Below are 22,487 nucleotides of genomic sequence, written 5' to 3'. Positions count from 1 at the left end.
GGTTCCTTTCAGACGACGGGGGTGGGGGGGGAGGGGGGGGCAGGCCTCGCCCTGCAGGATGTGGGAAGTGTCTTTGTAGAGACTAAATCAGACTGAAAGGGTGGCCAGCCCCCTGGGGGCTCATACTATGCAAACCTCACCGCAGTGTGACTGGGCTGGTGTCCCCGCCACTGTTTCCCAGGGAGAGCCTGGCCCAGACCTTGTGGCTCTTGGGCAGGAGTGTGGTATGCTGTCCCTCTGTTTGGTGCCATGTCACAAATGTGCCCAGAGATTGCACAACCCTGCTTTCGGGACTCACAGCTGCCAGTCCTCTCCGTGGAAGGATACAGCATGTTTTCATTTGGCCTGACAAACACCGTGATCCAGCTTACAGCTTTTTATTTTTATTTATTTTTTTTAAAGATTTTATTTATTTATTTTGACAGAGAGAGAGAGAGACAGCGAGAGAGGGAACACAAGCAGGGGGAGTGGGAGAGGGAGAAGCAGGCTTCCCGCTGAGCAGGGAGCCCGATGTGGGGCTTGATCCCAGGACCCTGGGATCGTGACCTGAGCCGAAGGCAGACGCTTAATGACTGAGCCACCCAGGCGCCCCACAGCTTTTTATTTTTCAAGTCATGTGTGAGGTGGCATCCTCCCTTCAGCCCCGAGCCCCATCTCCCCAACAGGTGGGTGGGGTGTGACCATATGGCATCAGTTGGAGAGATTAATTTACAATAGGTTTTTAAAAAAATCGATATGGCTGTGTCAGAATGCCTCATTTAATTCCAGAAGTTATTATCTTGATGAGCTGGTAAAGCAATTAAGCATTGCTGCTCTGGGGCTGGACTGCCTGGCTAGAACCATAGCTCTACTACTTAGACAAGTTATGTGGCCTGTTGGTGCCTCACATTTCTCATCTGTAAAATGGGGGTAGTCATAGTGCCTACCCAGAGGGTTGTGAGGTTAAATGCGGCTAGCACAGTGCCTGCTTAAAATAAGTGCTCCTACATAACAATAAAAAATTAAAAAAAAAAAAAAAAAGTGCTCCAGGGCGCCTGGGTGGCTCAGATGGTTAAGCGTCTGCCTTCGGCTCAGGTCATGATCTCAGGGTCCTGGGTTCGAGTCCCGCATCGGGCTCCCTGCTCCTTGGGAGCCTGCTTCTCCCTCTGCCTCTCTCTCTCTCTCTCTCTCTCTCTCTCTCTCTCATGAATAAATAAATAAAATCTTTAAAAAAAAAAAAAATAAGTGCTCCGAAAGTGCTACTTCCCTCTGGGCCAGGCATGGTATCCGACATTCACTAGGTGATCCATAAATGCTCTCTACTGGATTCAAAGAGCATTTACTGGACCCCTACTGTAGGTAAACCATTATGCTGGGCACCGAGGAAGATAGTATATAAATAAGACCCAATCCCTTTGCTGAAGCAAAGCTTATTCAAGTCCCTGTTGAATTCAGGGAGCATTTATTTATCATTTCAAGATGCAGCTGCTGAGCTGGTGAGGATGTGATTCAATCTGATCAGGAGGCCAAGAGAAAACCCTATTCACTCATTCATTCATTCATTCATTACATGGGCACTTTTTGGCCAGATCTAACTGGAGAATTGGTGGGTAGGCTAGACAAGTAGGGGGTTAACTCTTCCAGGGGAAAGGGAAGAGGCTTGCATGACACCCCTGACCGATGCAGATGCTTAGTATTCGATGAGCCAATCAGATCCTCTCCCCTGAGAAGCAGAAATTCAAGGTGCAGGTGGCAGGAACAAAAGGTAACTGGAGCTCTTATGTCATGGGAACAATAAAGAATCCACCCAAATGGTAGCCATGAGGATGATTTGACCAAGCTACAGATTTGTTTTCTTTTAAAGGTATATTGATTGATTGATTGATTGATTGATTTGGGGGGCATGAGAAGGAGGAACAGGCAGAGGGAGAGAGAGAGAATCTCATACAGACTCCCCACTGAGCGTGGAGCCCGACACGGGGCTCGATCCCACGACCCTGAGATCATGACCTACGCTGAAATCAAGAGTCCATGCTCAACTGACTGAGCCACCCAAGCACCCCTACAGATTTGTTTTCTATGAGAACTGCTGTTCATCTCAGTCTTCTAGGGACCGGAGAGCTGAACACCTGCTGGGAAGAGTCCCAGGGACACCTCACTTCCCTTTGAATTCTGAAAGCGAACCCTTCAATGACAGCAACAGAAATGGACTCTAGCCAAAATTAGGTACAAAAGAAATGCATTGACAGGATAAAGAGGACTATGGAGCTGATCAGAAGGATGGAGAACTAGGTCCAGAAAACGGGCAGGAGCCATGGTGCTGGGGGGGAGGCAAGCAGCAGAGCGGGTCCCAGGAGTGGCCTGGCGGGGCTGTTACAGTTGGCAAACTGTCATCACTGTGTCTGCTGCCCTCGGACACCCCCATCGCTGCCACTGGCCACCGCTCTTGCAAATGAGTTCTCGACCCCTCCACTAAGCTCTTCGCCTCTTGCCCCAGACCCGAAGACCCCAGCTGGCTGGGGGGTGGGGAGGAGGCGTATCTGGCCCCCTTTGGATTCCCCAGTGGGAGGCGGGATCCTGCAGACACCCAGACTGACTGGGGGTAAGATGCTAGTAAGTTCCAGGCAGGAAACCAGTGAGTCATTCGGGAGAGTTTAATAAAGGGATTTTTTTTTTTTTTTGGAAGCCAGGAATCGGAAGAATTCAGAGAACTGAACAAGAGATGTGAAGCAGAGGAGGAGGCATCAGCAGGCCTACGCCTGAAGAGCCAGAGGAAGGGGCTGTCCCTGGACGGAGAGCAGCTGGAGCTGGAGAAGAGGATGCCCCAGCAAGAGCTGTGAGCTTCAGGTGGCATCCAACCTTGCCGGGGAGCCTGGGGAACACATTCGGTGACCTCCTGCCCTCCCCGACCAGATGCTGTTGGGTCCCCACCCTCGGCCTGGCTCACGGAGGGGACGGTGGACAGTGGATTGGGGAAATACTCAGCACCCCCTGCAAATAGCGTGTGCCACCATCAACAAAAGCCATGTCTCTTCCTCGTACCCTGGGAGAATCTCACTAAGCTGAGGGTGAATTCAGCTCACGGGGCTGGAGGGAAGGAGGGAGGGGGTCAAGGGTGATGGTAGAAGCCCCGTTGTGGGGAGGAGGCATGGTGGGGCATTGGAGGTCCCTCAGGATGGCCGTCTGCAGGTGCAGCCAAGCAAGTCTGCTCAGAGCCCCATGGGGAGGAGGGTAGAGGAGAAAATCGAATCCACTGGGACTCTCACCTGGCCCCAGCTATGGCATCACAACACCCACTGAACCACCCCTCCAGAGTGATCCCCGAGGCCACTCCTGGAGGGCTAAAGGCCCATACCACCTCCCTCCCGGGAGGTAAAACCTTGAAGTTGACTGAGGTTGCCCTCCCCTTCCGCTTACATCCCTCCACCACACCCAGATCCTTCCCGGCCCCATCCTCCCTCCATGCTGGCCTTTCTCTCTCCCTCTGCAGACTCTTCTATCTAGCAGGGATGGGGAGGTTGGGGTATGTTGTAAAAGTTGGCTGTTTTTTGCCTGGCAGCTGGCAGTGGGGGCTTCTCGGGCATCAGAGATCCTTCCTGGCCTCTGCCTCTCCCTGCACAGGCTCAGTGATTCTTGAGCCGTCAAGGGAGGAGGCTGAGGTATGGCTGGAGAGTGGGTGTTGTCACTAAGGCTTGGGGGATGCGAAAGACTCCGTGGACTAGCCCTCAGGGGATTCCAGAGGTTGCCTAGCAAACTGGGGAATGGGATCTGGGGCCCCATCACCAGCCATTCTGGCCTACCTGACACATCATTGCCATTGCTGAGGGTGGGGGTCTTGCCATATGCAAACCACTGGAGTCTGCTCTCTCTCTAAGACACTTCCCATGTCCTACACCACCCCCCCAAGCAAAGCCAAGCTATACCCTCCAACAGGAAGGCGTTTAGTGATCCAGGGTCACCCCAGCAGGGAGGCTTCGACAGATTCGCGTTGTTCTTCAGGGCAAGAAGGCCATGCTTCACCCAGAAAAGTGATGCCCTGGGGGTGCATTCAGGTTTGTAATGGGCACTGGCCGAGTTTGGCTGTCCGGTATGCATTCTCTGACTTTCTTCTGGTGAACCTCCTCTGCCCAGCCCTGGAAATTGGGGGAGATTCAGGAGTCTAGTTAAAAAAGCTAGAAGTTCAGACCCTTGTCCTCCAAGGAGCCCAGCCAATCAGATGTTCCCCTTTGGAACTCAAACATGGGCTAGAATGGGTTCCAAGGACATTCCTCACAGGCACATGCCCTGACCAGATTCTTTGGGCCCTGAGACCAGGCCTGTGGATCCTGTGCCCCAACCCTATGGCATTTCCTTCGTTTCTTCCTCTTTCCAAGCCTGGTCCCTCCATGCCACCCACCCCTCCCCGCCCCAACCTTTTATCATCCCAGTGAATAATACTTAGCTTAATTCTATTAAGGAGTCTGGGTTTAGAATTTAAAAAAAAAAAAAAAAAAGAGTCTGGGGAAGGTGTTGGTGGGGCAAGGAGGCTTCCTCTGTTGGCATCATAGGACCATAGTTCCCAAGATTGGCCTCGCCAGACCCGAAGGTCCTGAGGCTCTGAGGGCAGAACAAGTCCAGGGGCCTGATTATCACCTCTCATCCTGGCCCACATTCCGTCTTGCCTGGGCCTGTAAGACACACCCATGGGTGAGGTTTTCTTTGGGCAGTAGGCATTTCCTGCCCTCGGGGCCTGCCACTCTCAGGGCTGGGAAAATTACTTTCCTGGCAGGGACTCAAGGTTTGTACCAATCAGATGAGGCTCCTCATGTCCCTATGGGTCACATGGCGCTGGATCCCTGGTACAGATGGAAAAACAAGACAAATCCCCAAGGCAAGCTGCCTTATGTGCAGGGCGCTTAGCACGCCAGACTCCCCTTTGAGTGTGCTCAGTGTGGGCCCTTGCCTCTCCTGGAGGAGGGGACCGTGTAAGAAAAGGCTTGGGAAGAAGAGCCTTGTTCGATCATTTCCCACGTAATAGGGAGCCATAGAGGGTTAAGGGGCAAAGAAACAGTATGACTGCAGCCGTTCATTTATTCACTCCTGGGTACTTCCACTGGTGCTGGGCCAGTGGCAAGGACTGATTATTAATGATGAGTTAGACATGCTTTGCCCTCTAGGGGTGTGTGGGCAGAGTCAAGTATACAAATAAATTCAACATAGGGTGATAGAAGGCAGTTGGGCATCGAGTAGACTCCCACCTCTTGTTGCCACCTCCACTGAAGCCACACTGGTCCAAGCTGCCATCTGCTCGCGCCCTGGACTCCTACCTGGTCTCCCTACGTCGGCCTGGGCCCCCTGCAGTCTGTCCTCAGCCCAGCAGCCAGAGGGGTCTTCTGCTCAAAACCCAACATTGGTCTCCATCTTGCTCTGTGTACCAAGTCCTCACAAGGACGACCCACAGGGTTCATAATAGATTCTATCTATGGGTGCACATCCTCTCTCAGATTTTTAAATTTCTGCCAATGAAATGGGTGCAAAATGATATCTCAGTGTGACTTTAATTTGCATTTTCTTGATCACTGCTGATGTTGAACCTCCTCTTCATATGTTTGTTGCCATATGTGTTTCTTTTTCTGAAAAATGCCTGTCTATATCTTGTGCTCATTAAAAAAAAAAAAAACTGAAGTCCATACTTTATTCAAATTTCCTTAATTTTTACCTAAGTTCCTTTTTCTGTTCCAGGGAAGATACCGCATTGCATCTAACCAGCAATAAGCCCTTAGATGTTGACCTTGACCACTTGGCCAAGGTAGTATTGGGTGTCTCCACAGTAAGGTTATTCTTTTTTGCCCCCATCTCTGTGCTTCACTCTTTGGTTTTTTGGGTTTTTTTTTATTTTAAAGAATTTTTATTTATTTGACAGAGAGCAGAAGCAGGTGGAGTAGCAGGGAGAGGGAGAGGGAGAAGCAGGCTCCCCACTGAGCAAGGAGCCAGACGTGGGGCTCGATCCCAGGAATCTGGGATCATGACCTGAGCCGAAGGCAGACGCTTAACCAACTGAGCCACCCAGACGCCCCTGTGCTTCACTCTTTGGAAGGAAGTCACTTGGTACTTCCACACTTACGGAATGGGAAGTTATGCTTCTCAAGGGCAAGTATCTACATACATTATTTGGAATTCCACACAGATTTGTATCTTTTCTACTTATTTGTTTGTTCAATGACTCATTTATATCAGCATGGGTTCATAGATATTTACTTTATACGTTGTTTTTTTTTAAAGATTTTATTTATTTATTTGAGAGAGAGAATGAGATAGAGAGAGCATGGGGGGGGAGGGTCAGAGGGAGAAGCAGACTCCCTGCTGAGCAGGGAGCCCGATGTGGGGCTCGATCCCGGGACTCCAGGATCGTGACCTGAGCCGAAGGCAGTCGCTTAACCAACTGAGCCACCCAAGCGCCCTATACTTTATTTATTTTGTTGCTCAAATTATTCCAGCTCTGGCCACTGACAGCTCTTTCAAGTTGGCTCCTGGGTCCTTTTGACATACCCCTATCATTGTGGGTTTTCTTTTTTTTTTTTTAATCTCTTCATTACTTTCCGTTTGTGCCCATTTTTCCATGGGTTATTTGTATCCTTCTTCTTATGTCACAGGTATTCATTATACACTCCTGAAAATCATCCTTTGTCTGAGTCTTTTGATGGGCAAACATTCTTACTTTTAGTTAAACTTATTAAATTTTATTATATAATCAGTTCTTTCGTGGCTCATTTAGGAAATCTTTTGCTACTGTGAAGTCTAAAAGATATTTGAATACCTAAAAATATCTAAAATATATCTTCTAAAGTTTTGTTTTTAAATTGAAGTCCTTCATCCATCTGGAATAGGATTTCCGTATATAGTGTTGAGACAAGGATCCAATTTCATCTTTTTCCTGGTGAGTAATCAGGTCCATTTATTGCATGTTCCTTCTTTTCCCCACTGACCTGACTTGCCACTTTTGTTAAGTACCAAAGTTCCATAGATGTGTGATCTGTTTCTGAGCTTTCTCTCTCTCTTTTTAAAAGATTTTATTCATTTATTTGACAGAGAGAGAGAGAGAGCGCAAACAGGGGGAGTGGCAGGTGAGCAGAGAGCCAGGACCCCGGAATCATGACCTGAGCCAAAGGCAGACACTTAACCAACTGAGCCACCCAGGCGCCCCTGACCTCTCTCTTTTTTTATAAAAATGATTTTATTTTTAAGTAATCTCTACACCCAACATGGGGCTTGAACTCAAACCCCGAGATCAAGAGTTGCATGCTCTTGTGACTGAGACAGCCAGGCGCCCCTCTTTTCTAAAACTTTATAATAAGCCCTGACGTCTCCCCATGCCTCTATTTCCAAGCCCCTGCTGTTCTTCAGAAATATCCTGGCTATCCCTGGCTCTTCGCTTTTCCATATACATTTTAGAATCACCTTATTATAGTTCTATGGAAAAATTCCTGTAGATTCTGATCAGAATTGCTTTGAATCTACAGATCAATTTGGGGGAAGCAGATTTTTTTTCCCTCCTCAAACAGCAGAAATTTATTTTCTCACAGTTCTGGAGGCCAGAAGTTTGAGATCAGGGTGCCAGCATCATAGGGTTCTGGTGAGAGCCCGCGTCCAGGCTTGCAGACAGCTGCCTTCTTGCTGTGTCCTCACATGGCAGAGAAAGAGCGAAAGCAGACATCTTTAGAATATTAAACCTTCCTATCACAAAATGCTATAACTTCAGGAAAATACTGGTAAATGTTTAATGACCAGTTCTCCGGGGGGGGGGGGGGGGAACACATTCATACACATGAATACATACATTTATTATAAATTTTAATGATATAAAGGATATGTAGCACACAATTTAGAAAAAAACAACAAAATATGCAATTCTCTTTATCGTACTCTGTATTGTCCATATAGTATTGATTTTCACAGAATGCTTTCACTGGTTTTTGCTGAACACTTGTATCTGCTGCCATAGGATGGTTTGCAATTGATGAGTAAATATAGTTCTCAATTTAAATGCAGGTTCATTTTGTTTTGTTTTGTTTTCATTAATGAGTAAGATGAAAGCCACACACGATTTCCGTTGTGTACCCTTCTTTTTCTTCTTTTTTTTAAAAAAACAACCTTTTACTTTTTATTTTTTTAAGATTTTATTTATTTATTTGACAGAGACACAGCGAGAGCAGGAACACAAGCAGGGGGAGTGGGAGAGGGAGAAGCAGGCTTCCCGCCACTGAGCAGGGAGCCCCATGCGGGTCTCGATCCCAGGATCCTGGGATCATGACCTGAGCCGAAGGCAGATGCTTAATGACTGAGCCACCCAGGCGCCCCCAAAAAACAACCTTTAAAAATGCAGAATCACTCTTAGGCCACTCAAAGACAAGGTTTGGTTCAATTTGACTCACTGGCCAAAACTGACAGACCCTTGGTCTATATCCTTGAGATCATTTATATCCATTATATCTGATGTGAAAATACTATACAATGGTATATTACTGTGCCTCTCTTCCCAACTTTGAGTTCAGTGACATCACATGGTTGGCTAGAAATTGGGCAGTGTTTACACTGCCTAAATTGGCAAACACTGAAAACCAAGGCTTGATTATTTGTTGACTGTCTAGACTAAAAGGTGATGCAGTTAATGTTGATAATGCAGCTCAAACCTAAAATGCGTAACCATCCCATTATGAGTAGCATAAAGAATTGAGGGAAAAGAATCTTCATTAAAGAAATCACTCATATTATTTTAATGAACAAGGAAATTTGCAGCATACACCTTCCGATACTGGGACCCTCACTTCCCAGGGCAGGGTGGCCATGCTTGGCATCAGGGATAGGCACGTGACCGCCTTCTGGCCAACCAGAGTTGCGGGTCCAGGGATGGTCACGTGATCCGATTCAGGCCAATCAGAGTGAATTCTGAGGCATTTGCTCAAACTCTGGGGCCATGCATGCTCTGTTTCTGCTGGGTTGCTAAGCTGCTGGGGCCACCGCAGGGAGAAAACCCGTCTGAGTGTGAAGCCGACAGAAGAGGGCAGGGCCAAGACTTGGAGGGAGTCCTGATGTCTTTGCTGGAACACCCACGTCCCATGGGACTGCAGAGAATTTTCCTGGATTTTCCGTTAAGCGAACCAATACATGCTTACACTCTTTCACTGAAGCCTGTCTGAGTTGGGCTATTTGATTCTTGTAAAGGAGTCTTTGAATGGCCCGTTCCAGACCCTGAGCTGCAGTTCCAGTCTGGAAGGTACAGACAAGCTAGACCAAGAGAGATGCATAAGGGACCAGGCATCGGGAGATCAGTGTCCTATTCTGGATTTACCCCCTTTTGAGGGCCTGCTCTTGGGACCTCCATTTCCCCATCTGGTGTCTATTCTCAAAGGTGTGCAGAGATAGGCAGAGTTAAATAGAAGTTTCTTGGCCAAAGTGCTCACAGTAATTTTCCTTCCGTCAGGGCATCTGCATTCAACAGAGAGAGCTCCTGGTGGCCGATCGTAGAAGTCATCCTGGAATGGCTCACATCAACAAATGCTTTCTCTCCCACAACTTCCTGGTGTGATACAGAAGTTTGTTGTGACTACTAACCGATGCCGTGGGAAGGCTAAGGGGAAAGAGCATGGGGCACGTAGTAAGCCAACCCTGGGTTTTATTTCTGGTTTATGCCACTTACCACCTATGTTGGACAGGATGTTGGACAAGATATTTAGCTTCTCCGAGCCTCAGTTTGTTCATCCATCAAATGGGACTTTGAAGATTAATAACAATGCCCAGCATATAGGAGGTGCTCACTAAATGGTAGATGGTATTATGAGAAAGATGTGTGGCTTTCCACCAGATTAGCATGGGTTTTAAAGTTTGGCAGTATCCAATGCTCACCTGCTGCTTTGAAAGACCAAAGAGCCTCTAGACGTACCTACAGGATTCTGATTTTTTTTTTTTTTTTTTTTTTTGGACAAGCGAATGAGTTCATGCATTTCTTCTGAAATTAAAAACAATTATTTGTGAAATAAAACTGAGACATACACGAGGTCACAAGGTGGATAAATACTCAAGAAGCTTCCGACTCCTGGCCCGATGCTGTCTTCAGAGCATCTCTCTAAAGGGCAATCATGTTTGGCTCCAGCCCAACCTTGCAATTTTTCAGGATGAATCGGAAATTGAGCTTTTTATGTAAAATATCCAGGTTTTTAAAAGATCATGTGGAAACTCAAGAGCATTATGCTAACTGAAATAGCCAGACACAAATAGACAAATACTGTATGATTCTACTTACATGAAGTACCTTGAGTAGGCAACTTCATAGAGACATGAGACAGAATAGAGGGGGCTTAGAGGAAGAGGGGGATGGGGAGTTATTGTTTGATGGGTAACATGTTTCTGTTTAGGAAGATGAAAAAGTTCTGGATATGGATGCACAGCATTATGAATATTCTCAATGCCACTGAATTGCACACTTAAAATGGCTAAAATGGGGGCACCTGGGTGGCACAGTTGGTTAAGTGTCTGCCTTCTGCTCAGGTCATGATCCCTGGAAAGAGCCCCGAAGCCCCAGGGTCCTAGGATAGAGCCCTGCATCAGGCTCCCTGCTCAGCGGGGAGTCTCCTCCTCCCTCTCCCTCTCCCCCTCCTCCCACTTGTGCACACGCTCTCTCTCAAATAAATAAAATCTTTTAAAAATGGTTAAAATGATTAATTCTATGTTATGTAGATTTTACTACAGTAAAAATAAATTGTATTAAAATAAAAGAGAGCGGGAAAAAAATTGTGTGGACCAAACAGAAGTCAGAAGACCAGATTTGGCCAGTTTGCAACTCCTGGTTGGTGTATCCCTATTTGGAATGCTAACTCTGGCCCGTTTCCCTTTCACCTACCCAAATTCTGCTCATCCTTCAAGGACTGGCCCAAATATCACCCCTTTTCATTCCCCAAGGCTGAAGGTCCAGCGACATTGAGGCCACTCTGCTGCATGGCCGGGGCGAGCTCCTTGAGAGCCACATTCCCCAAGCCGCCACCACTCCTATCCCATTTTCTTGTCTTCTGGTCCACTTTAGCCCTTTTTATTACTTCGCTGGCCATGTAGGCCTCTGAGATTTCACCCTCCACAGACTCTCCGTTCCCTGAGGACAATGATAAGATCTGTTTTCCCATGTTCTCACACAATTCGGTGCTGTAGCATTATGGTGTGACTGCTCCTTGCCAGACTTGGGGCCAGGGGCCTGGCTACAGAGAGGAGAGACCTAAGGAGCCCCAGTCTTACTTCCTTTGGGGCAGAACTTTGTTGTTTGTTGGTTTAATCCGGGGTGTGTCATCCTGGGCACCAGTGACATTTTGACCCTTGTGGTGGGGGCTGTCCTGTGTGTTGGAGGGTGTTTGGCAGCATCCATGCTCTTCACCAGTAGTAGTTGTGACAACCAAAAATATTTCCAGATATTTCCAAATGTCCCCTGGGGGCCAAAATTACCCCAGTTGAGAACTGGTTTCATTCATAGATTCGTTTACCTACTAAGCGCTTTCTTCAAATGAAGATCCAAGACAAGGGTAGGGGGGGATCATAGGCAGGTTGAAAGCTGGATACATTTTTTAAAAATTGACAACATAATTTAGCTATGGTTACCCAGAATTCTAAGTGTTCTTCCTCCCAGTGTTAGATCCCAGCTCTTCTGCTCAAATCTGGAAGTCTGAGTGCCGTACAGTTTAAAAAGGGATTGACTTCCCTTACTGGGTGTTTGCTGTCACCTGGTGGTAGTTTTGTTCATTGCAAGCTGGAGGGAGTTCCAATCCGTTTCACCAAACACCAGCACATCCAAAGGTTAAGACAATTTGACTCGCTTTTCTCAGATGCTAGAAAGCAGTTCTAAGTTCACAGCTGAGACAGGCCCTTCAGAAAGTAGTTGGGAGTTACCAGGAGATGGGACAAGCCGCAACCTACCGATTTCCTATGGCCTTGGTTTGAACTTGGGGTACATTGACTTTGCCCCCACTTTTCCTACTAGTAAAGGTCCTGTTTGGCATGTGTTTATAATTTATTATCACGTGCATTCGAATTCATTCTGTGAAGGTCTTTTTGGGAATTTCGTAGTACACTTGCAGATAATTAGACATATTGAGGATGTCATAAAAAGGGGGCATCTTGTATTAAAGCAGGGTTTTCCAAATTCGTCTGAAATTAGAAACTAAGTAGGTCTCGAATAGGGCCCTCCGGTGACTGTTAGCAGCAAGCAGGTCTGGAAACTTCAGTGTCACGGGTGTCAGAGCTTTTGCTCTGGTGACTCAGGCTGCTGTCTCTCCTCGAGGATGAGGAATACCCCTGAGACTCAGTCTTCAGGTCTGTGCTACCTGCAGTCCATCTGGGCCCAGATAAAACGGTTATTCGGGGCTCAGGCCTGGGCAAAAGCCAAGTTCCACCACTGTTATTATGGGTGATATTTAATAGCAATAAGAGCAAAGTTTCAACAGACTTAGGGAATTCAAGAGAGTGAGACTTGGGTCTGTTTTTAGCACAGCAACCAGACTCATTCTGGTACGACACGTCACTGCTCTGTCCCAAACCCCCTAATGATTTGGCATTTCTCTTAGAGTAAAAGCCAAAGTCCTCACATGGGCCCACGAGGCCTTAGGTGACTCTTTCCCATCAGCCCATCAGCTCCATTCGCCCAGTCCTGTTCTACATGTGCATCATGAATGTTCTGTCTCAGGGCCTTTGCACCTCCTGTCCCCCTGTGCCTGGGATGCTCTGTCAGACTGACTCCCCACCCATCTTCTTCAAGTCTTCTCTCAGCCCCCTCCCCCTCGGAAACCCTCCCCATCCCCTGGCCCAGCTTTATGTTTGAGCACCTGTTGTCTCATCTCTCATATTTTTTTTTTTTTTTGACACTTTATCTATCTCCCCATAACAGAGGGCAGGGACTTCTTTTAATGGAAAAATTCTTGCAGACTGCAGGCCTTTATTGACATGGTGTGTGCATCAGCAATAAGGCAGACAAGGCAGACTTGCAAATGAAAGATCTCTCTCTTTGGAAATAGGGACATTATTTGAAGGAAACCATTTATAAGCCATTATATAGTTATTGTAAAAGATGTCTTATAATCATGGTAAAAATGGTCAATCTTTTTTACATAGTCCATGAAGCAATATGATAATCTCACATCTTGGTTTCATAGGCTTAGATGAGATCTGACCTATATTTCCCCTGCTCAGTACCTTGAGGGTTTATTCTGTCCAAGAAGAAATGGAACAGGGCAGAACAGTTGTGGGGACAGTTGCCCTGGATTTGAGAATACCCACATTGGAGAACGAGTACCAAGAAATGAACCGTGATTGCTGGGCTGGTTCTAACAAAAACGAGTTTAATCCCAGATGCTTCTAGGGCCTGAGGTTCTAGGGTCAGTGTTGGATGCGGTCTCTGAAGGCCTGGTGTCAAGCTCTGTCTCTGTCACTCCTAGGCATGTCACTGTGGGCCAACCCAGTGCCCAGCCCATAGTAGGTGCTCCGTGAGAAGGAAGCTGGAGTTGGCGATGCACTCTTGGAGGCACTGGAGGTGAGAAGGGTAGTTAGAAGACCCTGGGGACTCACAGGGAGTCCCAGGTGAGGCGGGGTGAAACGGTGAACATGAACCTGTTCTGGGAAGAAGAGGCTGGAAACCAGGAAGTCCTGATGGGGCCTGAGAGAATGCACTGGATACAACCAGGAGGAGAGGGCTGGGCGAAGGGGACCGTATCTTGGGGTGATAACGATGTTTTAATTTCTTTTTTCTCCCCTCTTTCCTCCCTTCACCTTGATTCCTGAAGTCATATATTTCCTAGTGGTAGAAAATTTGTAAATTATAGAAAAGAACTAAGAAAATCTCACACCCAGAGATGGCCCTTGCTAACATTTGAGTGCCTATCCATGTAGTCTATCTTTGACATTATTATTTTTTTTTAAGATTTTATTTATTTATTTGAGAGAGAGAATGAGAGAGAGCATGAGAGGGAGGAAGGTCAGAGGGAGAAGCAGACTCCCTGCTGAGCGACATTATTAATTTTTGATTATGCATAATACATGGATATATTCTTCTTGTACAAAATTAAGGCATTACAGATAGGTCTCGTGTCCCCTTAGACAGGCAGCCCCACTCCTGATCCCTTCCCTCCAGGTCTTGCCTCCCAGATGACCACTCCATCAGGGTAATAAATGTCATTCCAGACTGTTCTCTATGTACATGGAGAGGTAGAGACCTATTTTTAGTTGGAAATATACTTTATATTGCAAATTCAGCTTTGTGGCTGCATTTTTTTTTACTTGACATGTGAGTACTTTTTCTATATACTTCTATATGTCCTTGAAGAGAATATATATTGTTTGAACTGTATTGCTCATATTGATGTGCAACTTGCATGATTTAATGATTTAGGGCAAAGGGTTGAGAGTGGAGGCTCTGGAAGTTGATTACATACATTTGAATCTTGTTTCTACCACTTATTAGCTGTGTGAGCTTGGGTGGGTTACTTAACCTCTCTGTGCTTCAACTGCCTCCTTTGTGAAAGAAAGCTTTTAGTAGTTAGTATCTCACTTCCTCAAAGAGTTGTTTTGAGGGCAAATGGGATCATATATATCAACTATTAAAAACAGTCCCTGCCATGTGGGACGCTACAAATAAATGTTAGATCTGATAAATTTGTTAATACCTCTGGGACCATCTCATTCTTAAGTGGTAAAATAGCATAATGGCTAAGAGCATGGGCTCTGAAGCCAGGCTGACTGCCACCTGGGCTCAAACCCCAAGATCACCCGTGGGCCAATAAACTTTGGGCGAGTTTCTTAATTTTTCTATTCTTTAATCTATAAAATGGCTTAGTTAAAATCCAAACATTATGGAGTGAGATCAATGTGCCTAAGTATTTAGAAGATACCTGCCCTTATGTGTCAGCTAGTAAGTTTCTTTTTGTCTGCTACCTAATATTTCAAATAATTATGATAGTAGTTTAAAAAGCCATTTTTCTATTAATGGACACTTAGTCCATTTACCCATCTCCTCTCTCATGCTTGTTTCTCTGCCCAGAAGATGAATTGCTGGAGGGACGCCTGGGTGGTTAAGTCTCTGTCTTCAGCTTGGGTCATGATCCCAGGGTCCTGGGATCGAGTCCCACATCAGGCTCCCTGCTCAGTGGAGAGCCTGCTTCTCCCTCTGCCACTCCCCCTGCTTATGTTCGCTCACTCTCTCTCTCTGTCTAATAAATAAATAAAATCTTTTTTAAAAAGAGGAATTGCTGGGTCACTGGGAATGTACATTTCAATTTCTTAATTGAAAAAAATTTTTTAAATGCATATATAGATTTATTATTTTAAATAGTTGGAATAGTAGTGTCAGCCAGTTTTTTCACTTAACTAGTGTGAATAATTTCCAAATATTGTCGAATATTTGAAGCATTTTCTTCATCTTTTTATAGCCATTATAGAAAATTGCAAACATACAAAAAGTAGAGAGGATGGTAAAATGAACCTCCAAGTACCCATCCCCCATCCCCCAGCTTCAATAAATGTCAACATTTTGCCGTACTCTGTACAGCACTGTTAATAATGGCTTAATATGCATAGTAAGCTTGTGTTGTCATTTATAAGCCCATTCCTTATTGTTGGAAAATTAAGACTTTATTTTTTCACTATGATAATATGATTTAAATGTCTCACATTTAGGGGCGCCTGGGTGGCTCTGTGGGTTAAGCATCTGACTTGGGCTCAAGTCATGATCCCGGGGTCCTGGGATTGAGTCCCACATCAGGCTCCCTACTCAGCGGGGAGCCTGCTTCTCCTTCTCCCTCTATCCCTCCCCCTGCTTGTGCTCTGTCTCTCTCCCTCTCTCTCAAATAAACAGATAAAATACTTTCTTAAAAAAAGTCTCACATTTAGTGATAGAATACAGGAATGTTTTGCCATTCTGTTTTTGGGTATTGCCCCTCTGCCTGCTTAGCCTAGCGCTAATCTTCTGCCCGCCGGTTTCTCAGAGGCAGAGCTGGAAACAAGGATTCTGTGCACGTGACTTCTTGAAGGACAGAGGGAAGCAGAACAGGGAGGGGAAGGGCTGAGCAAGCCTGTGTAGTCGGGGACCCTTGAGCGTAGCCTGACCTTTCACACCCGGGTGCTCTGGAGCAAAACTCATACCACTGATTTGTCCTGCTATGGGCAGAGAGGTGAGCTTTTGCTCCCTCACATCTGTCAGACCCTGGCTGCGCAAGGAGTGGGATATAACCTGCCAGGCATCTTAGGGGGGAGGCAGAGGTCATAGGGTCATGTAGGGGAGGGTGACAGCCTGTGAGGGGGTTTGGAACGCCCTAACACCCACATCCTGCATCCCGAGACCCTTGTTGACACTTATTGATGAGTGAGGTTTCATAAGAAGCATCTGTGAGGTTAAAGCCAATCTTCAGAGCTCTTGGATTAAACTGGAAGATTTGGGGTTGGAGAGGCGGGAGGCAGGAAATGAATCTCTCCTCTTTTCATATCTGGCTGCAAAGCCCACAAACGCCCAAGCTCAGGCTGCAGCTAGATATGGAACGAGATGAAAGATTGGGCCACATGATGGCTCAAATGGAATTTGAGACATAAACAAAAAAATCAGTCAAAGAGCTGCAGGAGGCTGCGGGGGGTGGGGGGCAGAGCGGGAGGCAGAGGGAAGATTATCCTAAGCTTTGGCAGATTTATGGGCCTTTGGAAAAAGCTGGCAGGGGGCAAAGGAGCCTCTGAGAGGGATGGATAGTGAGGTTCTAGGATGAAGCTACTATTTGTCAGGAAGATAGGTACACATAGGAAGGCAGCATGGGACTCTCCTGGCTGCCTCACAAAGTTCAGGTTCAATATGCAGGTTAGGGTAGGCTCTTAAGGGATTAAATATCTTCAGTTTTAGAAGACTGAGGCCTGGCCTTCTGAAGGACACTGGCTTGCTGTCCCTCCTGCTGCAAGAGACCCAGGATGGAGAGGGCAGCACATACTGCCACTTGTATCCTGAGTTGCATCATACCCACACGTTTCATTTGATTGAGAAGTGGACCATAAGAATCAAAATCTTTAAAAATCTGGGTCTCCAGGAGCATAGGACCAGTGTTCCTGCATGGCTTCAATGGGACTATCTCAGTAATGGCTGCCCCCTTTAAAGTGTGCGTGCCACAGTCCCCATTACTCCCTAGTGTCTCACACCTGCCTGCTTCACTCATTTACAAGGTGTGGGTGGCCCTGCAGGGGGTTGGGGCTTCCCACTCATGATGGCTTCCAGAAGTCTCATCTCAACTCATCTTTTTTTCTTCTCAATCATCGTTTGAGGCTCCATTCCCTACCTCTGGCTATAGCAATTTGTGCGACCTCCAGGAAAGCAATGATGGGTGGAGGAACAAGACCAGCAGAGAAGGTAAGGATATGAGTCCTGGAACCAGACCCTCTGGGTTCAAATCCTGCGTCCAGTACTATAGTGAGCTTGGAAAGTTGCTAAGACTCCCTCCTCCATTCTGGGGTCTCAGTTGTCTTATCTAAAAAATGGGAATAATGAAATGAATAAATACATTTAAAGCTTTTAGCAATGATAAAGGGCTCAATAAATGTTAGGTATTACTGTGATTGCTAGTCCCGGACACTGATGTCACTGTGCCTCCAGCCATGCAAGGCCACTTGAAGGACTGTGCTTCCATGGGCCATCTGTTAAGAGCTGCTTTAGGCAGGCCACAAAGATGCTCTCCCAGCCATGCTCAGCGCTGACCATGGGCCTCCACGAAGGGGCCCTGCCTGTTCCCCCAAAGCCCCAGCAGGAGGTATCAGAGTCCCAAGCATGCTTGTGCCACTTCCACGGGAGGGACCCCCGCCAGGGCACTTTGTGTGGTGGGCCCAGGCCCCTCCCCCAACGTGTTCTGCCGCCACTCTGTTGTCCTTTGGATCTCAGGAAGCCACTCCTTTCAGAGCCACACATCCCTCCCCAGTTCCAACAATCACATCTGTCCTGTCCGCCTGCACTAGGTTACCCTGAGGTGGAGAACTGATACCACAGCCAATTCCTAGGCCAGGAAATGTCAATTCCCTGAATCCCATGAATCAGAATCTCTGAGGTCAGGGATGGCGATTCATACACACACACACACACACACACACACACACACACGGAGTTTTTTTTTTTTTTTTTTTTTAAAGATTCTATCCATTTATTTGACAGAGAGAGACACAGCGAGAGAGGGAACACAAGCAGGGGGAGTGGGAGAGGTAGAAGCAGGCCTCCCATGGAGCAGGGAGCCCGATGTGGGGCTTGATCCCAGGACCCCGGGATCGTGACCTGAGCTGAAGGCAGACACCTAGCAACTGAGCCACCCAGGCGCCCCACACACGGAGTTTTTGAGATAAAATTACATTCACGTTCTGCAAAAGGCACAAATCTTAACTGTGCTGCTTGATGAATTTTGCCAAACGTACATCCCTGTGTATCCCATACCTCAGTCAAGCAAGACAGAACATGGCCATCCTCCAGCGGTTCCTGTCTTCCCCCTCGTAAGACACTGCCCTCTCCCACCCACTGTCCCGATTTCTATCCCCTATTGGTTTTGTCTGCTTATGAGCTTCAAGTAGATGACATCGTATACTATGTACTTCTTCTGGCTTCTTTTTCTCAGCCCAGTGTTTGAAATTCATCCATATTGTTGCACGTATCACTGGTTGGTTCCTTTTTATTTCTGAGTACCATTTGACTATGTGCATGCACCACCATTTCCTTGTCTGTTCTTTGATAAACACTTGTTTCCAGTTTGGGGCGGTTATGAAGAAAGCTGCTATGAGCATTCTTGTTCAAGGCGTTGTGTGGACACACGCTTGCATCTCTGCTGGGTAGAAATCTAGCAGTGGGATTGCTGGGCCTTTGGTCGAGTCTGACAAACTGGTTTCCAAAGTGGTTGTAGCGCTTTGTACTCTCACCAGCCAAATATGAGAGTTCCAGTTGCTTCCCATTCTTGCCAGCCCTGGGTGTTGTCAGGCTTTTAAATTGTAGCCATTCTAGTGGGTGTGAAGTAGTATCTCATTGTGGTTTTAATTTAGAGGTCTCTGATGACTAAGGAGGTTGTCTGGTTGTTTTTTAATGTGTTTACTGGTATGTCATAAAGTACCTATATAAGTCTTTTGACCATTTTTAAAAATGAGTTTGTCTTTTTTATTGTTAGCTTGCAGAAGTTCTTTATTTATTCTGGATATATGTCCTCTGCCATATATATGTATTAGAAAAATGTCCTTTTGGTCTGTGACTCGCCTTTTCATTTTCTTAATGGTGTCCTTTTGATGCTCAGAAATTTTAATTGTTGGTGAAAACCAGTTGGTTGTCTTGTTCCTTTCGATTAGGGCTAGTTTTCTGTCTAAGAGTCATTGCCTATTGACCATATTTTTACCAGATAATGGTGCATTGTCGTGTATTTTTCTCCTGCAGGCACCATTCCTCAATACATGCATACACACACACATACACACACACACACACACACACACACACACACCTGCCACATGGAACAAGGAACCCAGAACTTAAGTATCTATGACATGATGGGTCAGAGACAATGGGTTTTCCCCCCAATATCCATATCCCCTTCTTTTTAGTAGTAAGGATTCAATTATCTGGGACACGTGCCTCCACTTAAGACATTTCCCAACCAGGGGTAGCTGATGTGACTAAGTTTTGTCCAATGACTAGTAAATGGAAGTGGATATAAAATTTCAGAGGGGTGCCTGGGTGGCACAGTTGGTTAAGTGTCCAACTCTTGATTTTGGCTCAGGTCATGATCTCAGGGTCCTGGGATTAAGCCCCGCATCGAGCTCCGTGCTCTGTGGGGAATCTGCTTGAGAATTCTCTCCCTCTCCCTATGTCCTTCCTTCCTCTCTCTCCTTCCTTCTCTCTCTCTCTCTCTCCCTCTCAAATAAATAAATAAATCTTAAAAAAAACTTTAGAAATGTATTCTTAAAAGCGATGAAATGCTCCTTCAGGTTTCTGTCCTCCTTCCTGCTGGCTGGAACCTGGGCATGAGCTGGAGCTTAAGCAACCATTTTGGGCAGTGAGGCAGGATGCTAAGGATGCTGGAGCAAGAATGTAGAAGGAGCCTGGGTCATTGATGATTTAAGAGCCACCATCTTATCTGCATGGCCTCTCTTCAGACTTCTCTTATGTGACAGAGAAATGATGTCTCATCTTGCTCAAGCCAATAGGTGCTAGTGTTGTTATCATTATTATTTTTGTTTTTTTTTATGCAGTTGAATCAAATACTAACACTTGGCTGCTTTCCTGGTTGGGGAGAGGAGAAAAGTCAACTTTTCATTCTTTGGTTAGTGGATGCGACCAAAAAAAAAAAGGCAACACAAATCCAAACCAAAACCAAAACCAAACACCAAGTAGCTTCTCTGGAACATTCCTACAGCCTTTGCAAGTTTCCTCTTGGAGTCTCATTGCACCCTGCCAGGTGGGTTGGACCTGGAAGAGCATTACTGACTCCCCCTGACACATGACGGGGGCTGAGATTCAGAAGGCAAAATGTCTTGCCCCCTGTCCCAAACAGGCCACAGGTAGAATTTGGGTCCCCTGACTTTTTCCCCAGGGCATCACAAGAATACCTGGGAACAATAATGGTGCAATAAGGCCTGTAAATGAAGTGTCTCAGAGGGTAAAGGTGAAACCCTGCTCCCCCATTCACAGTGGGGTGTGCCAGGGCCAGGACTGGGGAGAGGCAAGGAGGTGCCTGCCTGCTGTCCCCACCTTGGCATGACCCCCATTGCCTCTCTAGCCTCACTTGAGACCCTGCTGTGGGGTGCGCTGCTCGACTTCTCTCTAAACAGCAGACCCTCACGGCCCAAAATTAGTTCTAAAAAGAAAATGGTATCGTGGCAAGACCCAGGGCTGCAGCATTAGACTAGCCTGGGTTCAAATCCTTTTTTGGTTCCTTATTTATGTGACCTTGGGCAACTTCTTCCACTCAGCCTCCTTTCCTCCTCTGAAACATGGGATGCTTTGAAATGGTTCTTGGCAGGATTAAATTAAACAGCATAAATAAAGTTTTTGGCATATGGAGTTCCTTTCCCTTAACTTTCCCTTTATTATAATAGGGTTCTCCAGTGTTCCTTGTCCCTGAGAAGTGAGAAACTGTTAATTCAATATATTCTAATTATGCACCCTTCTGGGTGTAAAGTATGGTGCTAAGATTATTCGCTAGCTGGAGATAAAGCAAACCCGATCCAGCAATCCAGGAAGGAGCAGCTCTGGTTGCTCAAACACCCATGCTCCCGGCTTGCTGAATGGAAGGCAGGGAGCAAAGAGTCTTCTTTGCCAAAATAAATGGCAATAGATCCTCCCTAAATGTTGCCAGCTGGTGAAATGCACCAATGGGCTAAGTCAAGCCCATTCACACTCACAACACAGAAATTATTCCTGTTCTCAGGTTCTTTTCTTTCTTTCATTCATTTGACACATTTATTAAGTGCTCATTCTGTACAAGGCCTTGCATTGAAATGAACATATTTTAATTTTATTTGCAGTAATACATTTCAGGAAAAAAAAACCCCAGAGAAGTTGGTTCTTGCCAGGATAGATATTACTAAAACACCGAAGAAATTGACAATTTTAAAAATCAGGACCAGGGCATTTGGGTGGCTCAGTTGGTTAAGCGTCCAACTCTTGATTTCTGCTCAGGTCATGATCTCAGGATCGTGGAATCAAGCCCCCTGTTGGGCTCCATGCTCCACGGAGTCTGCTTGAGATTCTCTCTCCCTTTCCCTCTGTTCCTCCTCCCAGTCCTGCTCTCTCTCTCTCTCTCAAATAAATAAATAAAATCTTAAAAAAATAACTAAAAATAAAAATCTGGACCATATTGGATAACAACTCTCCCTTTCAGATCTTCCAGTTTAAGCATGAAACTAAAGATCAGATTTCTCCTAATACAAAATCAAATGCATCATAAAAATGAAATTTCTGTGAAGATGCTTATGGATCAAAAAAGCAAACATATTTTTCCAGGAAAAAAATTATTAGCCAGATGGATAAATAAAGCTTTGTTTTCACCCGAGTGCCTTCTTTCTTGACTTTTTAAGGATGATTTTTAATCTTCTAGTCTAAAATGAGACATCTAAGACAGCCATCAGCCAGGGGCTGCAGCTGGCTGAGTATGCATATGATGGTTTTCACAAAGGTAAACTCTGGCGTTGGTTCACTGAAGTCTGAGCTCTGCTGGGTGGCCAGGATTTAGCAGTCTTACCTCTCAGGGCAAGATAAGGTTTGGCCACACCGCAGTTTCAGGAAATGCCTCCAGTGTCCAAGAATGTTACAGCACCGCTGAAGTGGCTGACCACCAAGACCACATATACAAGCTGGCCCTGCCATACTATGCCACACACGCCACTGTCAGCCCCCATTCGGTCAGATGCTGGGGATGCCAATTCTATTTGAGAGATTCAGGCTCTGCCTTCAAGCATAGTTGATAACGTGGTGGGGGGCGGGTGCCTGGAGCCTTCATTTTGAGAGTCCCCTG

General features: G+C 46.3%; 2 long non-coding RNA genes across 2 annotated transcripts; both read left to right on the top strand.

The window, feature by feature from the left end:
• Nucleotides 1-1,021: 1,021 nt before the first annotated feature.
• On the top strand, nt 1,022-6,174 carry LOC118520785 (uncharacterized). The gene is made up of 3 exons (XR_013444433.1): nt 1,022-2,205; nt 2,666-5,767; nt 5,882-6,174. It is a non-coding gene; the product is annotated as an uncharacterized LOC118520785 (long non-coding RNA).
• A 579-nt stretch (nt 6,175-6,753) lies between these two features.
• LOC144380195 (uncharacterized) lies at nt 6,754-21,034 on the top strand. Its single transcript, XR_013444096.1, has 4 exons — nt 6,754-9,613; nt 13,428-13,522; nt 17,281-17,365; nt 20,224-21,034. It is a non-coding gene; the product is annotated as an uncharacterized LOC144380195 (long non-coding RNA).
• Nucleotides 21,035-22,487: the final 1,453 nt, after the last annotated feature.

This window comes from Halichoerus grypus, chromosome 15 (genome assembly GCF_964656455.1).
Source record: "Halichoerus grypus chromosome 15, mHalGry1.hap1.1, whole genome shotgun sequence".
Taxonomy (NCBI): Eukaryota; Metazoa; Chordata; class Mammalia; order Carnivora; family Phocidae; genus Halichoerus; species Halichoerus grypus.
The sequence above is the reverse complement of the archived record's forward strand: the minus strand, read 5'-3'. Positions and strand labels throughout refer to the sequence as shown.